A 9,437-nucleotide genomic window follows, 5' to 3' on the forward strand; every position below is an offset into this window, starting at 1 on the left:
AGCACTAACCATTTCGTTTTTTTATGTGTTACCACCATTAATGTGGACATGGCCTTAATAGTTTTGGTGATAACATGGGTGTGGTTTTTAAAAGGGGAAGGATCAATACCGGCTTCCATTATCAGCCCTCCACTACTGAACATTCTGTCCCTCGGTACCACAGAAATTGGACAGCACTGCTCTGAAGTGTTTCACATACTGTTTAACACATTTATTTTATAGCATTTCCTTCCTCCCTAATGTAATTTTGTGGATAAAAACTAGTAAGCAAAATAAACTTTTGCCTCCACATAACACTGGATTTTCCATTGCACTGGATCTAGTCATTTTATGGCTCCAACATAACCAAAAGATTTTGATCCCAAAAGCATCCTATATACTAACCGAAGGCCTATCTATGTCCCGAGTGGAGGGGAGGCAGATGCGCACGCAACTTCGGTTAGGATCTATGAGATGCGCGCGCAACTTCAGCCGAAAGACATAGATGCGGCCTTCGATTAGCAGATGTGCTGGAAGGTTAGGATCAGAACAGGTTAGGATCGGGGAGGCAGATGCGCTGGAAGGTTAGGATCTAGGGAGGCAGATGCGCTCACCGTCTCCTTCTGCCTCCCGCCGCCTCTTCTTTCCTGCTCACTCAGGCGGCGACCGCTGGAAGGTTAGGATCTAGGGAGGCAGATGCGCTCACCGTCACACTAGGGGAACCGGTTGCGTACCTGCACGAAAGTCTGTATAAGCGTCGGCCATCTTGCTACTCCTCTGCGACTTTGTCATCCGCCCACTGCCAAATCCGCCCACTAAAGTCTGTATAAGCGTCGGCCATCTTGCTACTCCTCTGCGAGTTTGTCATCCGCCCACTAAAGTCTGTATAAGCATCGGCCATCTTGCTACTCCTTTGCAAGTTTGTCTAATGGCGGCGCTAGCGTCACTCTAGGAGGGGAACCGGTTGCGTACCTGCACGAAAGTCTGTATAAGCGTCGGCCATCTTGCTACTCCTCTGCGACTTTGTCATCCGCCCACTGCCAAATCCGCCCACTAAAGTCTGTATAAGCGTCGGCCATCTTGCTACTCCTCTGCGAGTTTGTCATCCGCCCACTAAAGTCTGTATAAGCGTCGGCCATCTTGCTACTCCTTTGCAAGTTTGTCTAATGGCGGCGCTAGCGTCACTCTAGGAGGGGAACCGGTTGCGTACCTGCACGAAAGTCTGTATAAGCATCGGCCATCTTGCTACTCCTTTGCAAGTTTGTCTAATGGCGGCGCTAGCGTCACTCTAGGAGGGGAACCGGTTGCGTACCTGCACGAAAGTCTGTATAAGCGTCGGCCATCTTGCTACTCCTCTGCGAGTTTGTCATCCGCCCACTAAAGTCTGTATAAGCGTCGGCCATCTTGCTACTCCTTTGCAAGTTTGTCTAATGGCGGCGCTAGCGTCACTCTAGGAGGGGAACCGGTTGCGTACCTGCGTGGGTGGCCATTTTTAGCAAAACGGGCTATATTATCTCCAAAAAATATTGATGTTGACATGATAAACAACCAAGTGATTGCATTACTTCCTGGACAAAGCTGTGTCTTTCTGAGTACTGACTGTATTGATTCTGAAGACGAAAGTGAGAAACTTAACTTCCCATTAGAATATTTAAACACTATCAACAATGCTGGATTACCACAACACAATCTTATACTCAAAGTAGGAACAATAGTCATGCTGTTAAGAAACCTTAAGGGTAGGGGCACACGGCGCGATTTCGCCGCGATTCTGCGCTAAGCGAGTTGTCGCTGCGTTTTTTAAGCCGAAATAGCTTTGCTAACTTTGGCGCTGGCGTCAATGCAAATCGCGGCGAAATCGCTGCGCTAATTCACACGCGGCGATTCGTTTTCTATTGTCGTCCGAAGTTGCCTCGCTGAGCGTTTCCGGGCGACAGTAGAAAAAGAATCGCCGCGTGTGAATTAGCGCAGCGATTTCGCCGCGATTTGCATTGACGCCAGCGCCAAAGTTAGCAAAGCTATTTCGGCTTAAAAAACGCAGCGACAACTCGCCCAGCGCAGAATCGCGGCGAAATCGCGCCGTGTGCCCCTACCCTAACACTAAGCAAGGTTTATGTAACGGTACACGGTTGGTTGTGAAGAGCATGAGACAAAATGTTATCAAGGCAGAAGTGCTTACAGGATCCCATAGCGGTGATACTGTTTTGATTCCCAGAATTGACCTTACCAGTTCTGACCAGGAATTACCTTTTAAACTTAAACGACGACAATTCCCCATTAAGGCTGCATTTGCCATGACAATCAACAAATCACAAGGACAAACATTGGATAAAGTCGGCATTTACCTATCTGAGCCTGTGTTTGGTCATGGTCAACTTTATGTTGCATTTTCAAGAGTGCAGCGTTCATCTGATGTTAAAGTCAAGATTTTAAGTACAGCTCACCAGGGAGAACTCATTCAAGGACAGGAGAACATTTTCACAAAAAATGTTGTTTATAAAGAAATTTTTCAGTAACACTTTACTACCAATAAACTCAAAATTTAAGAATTCTAATAGCAGATAGGTAATAACAAGCAATAGGCACAGATTCACTCTACATCCCCACAAATTAGCGTCGCCAGTTGCTGCCTGGGGATGCCGAGTGAATCAGCACCCATCGCATTTTGCTGCCTCACTGTTGTTACCATTCTTTCATTAACGATTCTTTAGAGAATCGGGGGTTTACTGGTATTGAATAACCCATAGCCAACCAAAATCTACCAAGCTTCGGTAAGTGTTGCATTTATTTGAAGGGCATAACATAACTTAGTATAGTGTTACCAGTAATTTTGCAATATGGGCCAAAGAAACCTCACAGCCTGAGTGACATCTCATCAGTTGGAACAATCACTGACCTCCATATGTCATTTCAGGTACTGCAAAACCAATACATTTACATGGTTTTGGGGGGGGGGGAGCACAGGTACAAAAAAAGTACATTCACCCCAGAAAACCATACATTTTCGAAAAGTACACATTCCCCCAAATCCAAATTGGGTATGCATGTCTTTATACTCAAAAGCACCAAGCCGCAAAACGTTCCTAAATTTGGTGATTTTGGTGACATTTCAAAAAATCAAATCAAAACTTCCACCTTGCAGCATCTTATTTCCCACATACTATTGGCATCAAGGCAAATCACCCCAACTATGAATGCCTGGGGTCCTATGAACAGTTTTATGTCCAATATATTTAGGTTTACCTAAGCACAAGGCATAAAGGGGCTCCAAAATGAAGACATGGCATTTTTAGCCATATTCATTTTTTTGGGTTTAGTTCTCCTTTTCGGAGGATGTGATTACTATGTAAATATATAAAGGGACCATACAATAAATTCTGATGCTTTATTTGTCAATAGATCCTTCCAGCTAAAAACAAGATCATACATTCAGTTAAAGGAAAGGCTGTTTTTTTACAGAGAGAGTTGTATTATTCTCTCACTGAATCATTTGTACTGGCAGATACATTAGATAGCTCCAGGAAGGGGTTGGAAGGCTTTTTAGTAAGTGAGAAAATACAGGGTTACTGAAATTAACTCTTCGTATGAGATGATTCAGGTACTGGTCTTGGAATCTGGAAGGATTTTGAAGCAAATTGGAAAACCTGCAGGGAGGGTTGCCTTTCCTCTGGATCATCTAGCAGTTTTTCAGGCAACTTTCAGAAAAGTTGAACAGGTGTTTTCAACCTCATCTGTTATGTTATTACATTCTTACATTTGGTTATGAATGGTGCATAGGCTTTTATACAGCAATGCTACTGTTTATGGGTAAATAGCACAATGATAAAGACAAATAACAGAAAAAAACAGTCCTAAAAGCAAAGCTAGACAACTCACAAGCAATGGCCTGATAGTAAGAGAGAAAGCAAGTTCGCACCCCAAGTTGTAAATAGAGGGGTTACCACATTTATTGTGACAGAGGTGCTGGTACATAGAAAATATTCACATAGTAAAGGGGTAACACTATTTTGTAATATCCAATGAATGATCTTGAATTTTTTGAACAATTTGTTTTGCACTTTTATCACACATGGAACCAATCTGCTCTGACCCACCTTACATTCTATGACCATTAACAGAAACTGCATTTTTCTGTAAGTGATCACATGAGGTAGATAACTCATAACTCATTAGAAATTCACCCCCCCCAATGTATTAACCTTTCATAACTTACAGTAAAATTTACTTTTAATTTAATATCACCCTATAAGTATAAATTGAATGGTGAGATATTGTAGCTGTCTTAGAGTTAAAGACAAATAGACTTTTTTAACTATTTGTCTATTGAATAAAGTGAAGATCACAAGAAAAAGGCAGTACTGCAGATTTAACTGCTCTTTGTCACATTGACAAAGAGCCACACAGGGCGCGAAACATGTTGTGTTGGCAATAAACACAGAAGTTTGAGCAGTTAAAGGGCACCTATCACAGCCAAAATCAAACACATGTTAACAATCTGACCAGTACAAGCTAAACACGTTTAATCAAACTACATATATAGTTTTATGAAAAAACTGCAGGTTCTTTCACTGAGGGAGTCCATACTGAGACTATAACAGAGACTATAATATGCAAATTTCAGGAGCATGCTCAGATTGTAGCACTGCCTTGAGTATTCTACCCAGAATGCCATGTTTTAGTAAACTCCTCCACTAGAATTATCAGGAGATTTCCCTATCTTGTCCCTTGCTGGTGATGTCGTGATGCAAATTAAGGGCACACACTAACTTCCAGCAGGTGGCAGCACTACCGAACAGCAGCTAACACAGAGGTTTGGCTGATTTGAAAATAGCATAGAAGGGTTGATAAGCAAGCAAGGAATTTCAACTGAGCATGTGTGAGATTTCAGACCTAGCTGGCTGGGAAGATATAGGTAGGAGGAGCCAGTGAAATCCAAGATGCCCGCCTCAGCTAGAACTGCTGTGGATATAGGGGAGATCTTGCAGAAGGTATACTGAGCTGATGATTTACATTATACAAACAATTCTGACTGTTTTAAAAATCGGATTTCTTGAACATTCACATAGTGTATTTACTTAGTAAATGATTTTGGTCATGATTAGTGCCCTTTAAAAATCTGCTGTACTGCCTTTTTCTTGTGATCTTCACTTTATTGGATATTACTATTGCATCCACGGCAGAGGTGCTACACAAGAATATTGGCTGATAATCTATACCCTGCCATTGGTTTGAAGGTAACAGTCAAATTTACAATATTTGTCTATTGAGCCTTCCTACTGACATTGTGAAGTTTTATAGATTCTTTGGAACAAAAGAAAAAACAAATCCAATTACATTTCTTCAAATATTATTTTCGGCTGTGAGAAGGTCTATATATAGATATTGGATTAATTCTCTTCCGCCCAATAAATCGGACATTTCTATGTACCTTTAGGCTGGAACTACGTGGTGCGTGTCCTTCCGATCCAATGCAATGAGAGGAAGCACAGGCATCACGGCGGATTTGCCAAATCTAATGTAAGTAATACAAACTGATTGCATCCGACACAACTGTCAGATGAAGATGCAACATTCAGCGTTCGCATCCGACAGTCGTGTCATATGCAATCAGTTTGTAGATACGACATTTGTATTACTTACATTAGATTCGGCGCATCTGATGTGATGCCTGCGATTTATCGCGTCGGAAGGAAGTGAACCGTGTAGTTCCAGCCTTATGATATTTGTTTGTGTGAGAGTTTAGTACAGAAAATTTAGTACAGAAAAAAAGTGGTTACCAGATTTTGGTTTATTAAACACAAACAAGAGAGACAATATCTCTAGTCTGAGATTTAATTATTTCAGGAGTAACTGTGAAAGTCATGGATTTTTTTTTTATTTTTCTCTACCCTTTTAATTTTATTTAATATTACATGTGCTTCAGAGTCTGTTACCTTATTGGTATTACAAGGTATCATTGTGGGCTACTCATTTGTGGGACCGAGACTTTGCTTCTTGTCACATCTCAGTGGCCACGTTCCAGCTGTGTCAGAGAATGGCCGCTTGTAATCTGCTATGGCGTTCCGGTGCCTTTCGTCTTTTTATCGTTGTACCTCTGTTGTGTATTTGCATAAGCTGTGTTAAATTCTATAAAGTTAACTACCTTTGAAGGATGTTTGAATGTTGTAGCCTTAGGAATAGTGGGAGGAGACTGGGAAGCTAGTCTCTCTGTGTGTGTGTAGGTATCGAACATATAATGTTTCAAAAATGTACAAAATGAAGACCAGGTCGCTGCTCTGCAGATTTCTTCTGCGGATACCTGGGCTCTGAGTGCCCAGGATGCTGCCATCCCTCTAGAGTGTGCTCTCGGTGTTGGCCCAGGTGCTGTCTGCAATGAGTAAGATGTCTGGATGCATTGTTTTATCCAACTAGCAATAGTACTTTTAGAAGCTCTGTTCCCTGCATTACTTCCTCCAATGGTAACCAACAGATAGTCTGTTTTTCTGAAGGTTGCTACCTTTTCCAGGTAAGTACGAAGGCATCTGACTACGTCAAGGGTGTGTAGTTTCTCCTCTTGTTGATTTTTCGGTACAGAGTAAAAAGTGGGCAGAACTAGATCTTGACACTGGTGGAATCTGGTGGAAACTTTAGGCAAGAATCCATCCGCTGTTTTCAGTACCACTTTGTCTGGGAAGAACGTCATTTTTGAAGTTTTTATAGAAAGTGCATGTAACTCACTTATTTGCCTTGCTAAAGTAATGGTTAGCAAGAAAACAGTTTTTAAACACAGAGTGATGCCTCTTCGAGTGGTTCGAAGGGACTTTCCATCAGAGCCTTGAGAACAAACCCCTGGGAGGTATTTCAGGTCTGATGATGGGCCTGAGCTTTTTTAGACCCTGAAGGAACTTTTTGATAAGCTGGTTAGAAGCCCATTGCTTACTGGTGTGTGAAGATATTGCCGTTATTTGCCCTTTTAGTGTGGAGAGGCTTAACCCTCGGTCCATTCCTGCTTGGAGAAATTCTAGTAGGGTGACTTCTGAGGCCTTGACAGGGTTATGGTCTTTTTCCTCACACCATTTTTTGAAAACTTCCCAGGATTTTGCATATTTAATGTGTGTTGAATTCTTTTTCGAAGCCAGCACTGTGGTGATTGTAGCATTGGATAACCCTAGCTTGCTCAGCCTGATCCTTTCAGTTTCCATGCCGTTAGTGACCAGCTGTTCAGGTCTGGGTGCAGTACTTCTCCTTGGTGGAGTATTGTTGGTAGGATGGGGAGGTGAAAGGGTTCCTCTTGTTTTAATTGCATCAAGATAGGAAACCAGGCCCTTCTGGGCCACCAGGGGGTCACCATGACCACACTCGCTCTGTGCATCCTGATCTTCCGTATTACTTTCGGAATCACCGCCAGTGGTGGGAAGATGTATGCTATTTGGGATTTTCAGGGAAATGAAAAAGCGTCCCAATATTTCGTTCGACTGTCTCTCCCCCAGGAGCAGAACGTCTGTATTTTCCTGTTCTGGAATGTTGCCATCAAGTCTATCGAGAATGGCCCCCATTTGTTGGATATTGTCTCGAATATCTCCTGACTGAGTTCCCATTCCCCTATTGCAGGGAATTTTCTGCTCAGGTGGTCTGCTAGAGAGTTCTGGATTCCCGGGATGTGTAAGTAAATTACCTGAGTCGCGGCGGCGTGGACGGCCGCCACGCCGCGGCGCTCCTTCTCCGTCGGATTCCGGGTCCTAGTGCGCGCGCGGCGCGCATGCGCATTATTTAAAGGCGCAGGCGCGCTGGCGTAATGACGTCAGCGCGCAATGGCGCGAAATTCAAACTGTATTTAAGCCATTCATTGATACTGCTGGTTGCCCGTGATAGGATTTATCCTGTGGTTTTGCCTGAAGCCTTGTGCTGTTTGTCCGTGTTTATTCTGCTAGTTATCCGGTTTTTGACCTCTGCCTGTTTCCTGACGACGCTCCCATCTGAATCCTGACCTGTGCCTGTTACCCGACTACTCTATTGCCTGAACCCCTTCTGCTTGATACCCGGTTTTGACCCTTGCCTGCCTGACGATCCTTGCTATCTGCCTGCCTCGACCCAGCCTGTCTGACTATCCTCTCTGCCTCATCCTTGCCTGTAACCGTGATCCTCGGCCCAAAAGACTCTAGATACCTGCCGTGCCCCATTGCCTGCCAGAACTCTAGCCTTGCCCACTCATAAGTCCAGGTGGCACCCCAGTAGGCGGAGGGCCTTCCCGAAGCCCAAAAGTGGTCACACATACTGGTGAAGAGAGCTCTGACCACGGTGCTTGGCTCTAGTTCTGGTATTGAGTGCCGGCCGTGACATTATCACGGGCCATGGAGGACGACGATCACATTGAAGCTGCTGCTGCTGCTGCTCCTCTCCCAACATCCACTGATCTGTTGCTTACTACTTTGCTGCAACGAATGGAGGACCAGGAGCAAAAGCAAAATTATCTGCTCCAGGGGTTCCATAATCTAACCCGCCAGCTGGGACCCTCGCAGCAGTCAGCTAGTTCTGTTCCTACATCCTCTGTGGGTTCCCCGCCAGATAGGGGTTCTACATCCAGACCCCAGGAACCCAAGATCGCATTTCCTGCCAAGTTCGGTGGGGACAGAACCCAGTTTTTTGTTTTTCAAGAAGCCTGCAAGCTGTACCTCAGCTTTTTTCCCCATTCTTTTCCCTCTGATGAGGAAAAGGTCAGATTCGTTATGACCCTATTAGTGGGTGACCCCCAAATCTGAGCACTTAGACTGCCAGCCACCGATCCTGCCCGTTTTTCTTTAGACCAGTTCTTCCGTTCTATGGCTATTCTATACGATGACCCGGATCGCGCCTCTTCGGCCGACTCCGCGATTCGTAAATTACGCCAAGGTAAACGGGAGGTGGAAACTTATTGTACTGAGTTTCGTAGGTGGGCGGTGGAAACGGGGTGGAATGATACGGCTCTACGGAGTCAGTTTCGCATTGGTCTGGCCAAATCTGTCAAAGACAGCCTTGTTAACTATCCCCTATCTTCTAGTCTGGATGACCTTATGTCTTTGTAATGTAGAAAATGAACAGCACCATCGATTTGGATGTGGTTTAAAAAGCCTTTATTTGTGCTCTTGTGGGCATCCCCCGCGACGTTTCAGGCCATGTGGCCTTTTATCATTTTCTACATTACATGGTCTGTCAATGGAAAGTGGTCGTTGCAGAACGTGCACCATCAAGGCAAGATACTAAGAATCGGTGTGCTGACTAAATTTGTTCTCCAATGACCTTATGTCTTTGGCCATCCAGATAGATAGGAGACAAAGGGTGAATAGGGATGAACAGGATACTTATGTTGGGTATAAACATGTTCATAGTGCTAAGTTTTCAAACCCCTCTGTGTCTCAACCTCAGGAGGAGCCTATGCAGCTAGGCATCTCACACCTTACTCCTGAGGAAAAGGCACGCAGGCGGTCCCTTGGGCTGTGTAT

The sequence above is a fragment of the Xenopus laevis genome, chromosome 3L, assembly GCF_017654675.1.
Source record: "Xenopus laevis strain J_2021 chromosome 3L, Xenopus_laevis_v10.1, whole genome shotgun sequence".
NCBI classification, from domain to species: domain Eukaryota; kingdom Metazoa; phylum Chordata; class Amphibia; order Anura; family Pipidae; genus Xenopus; species Xenopus laevis.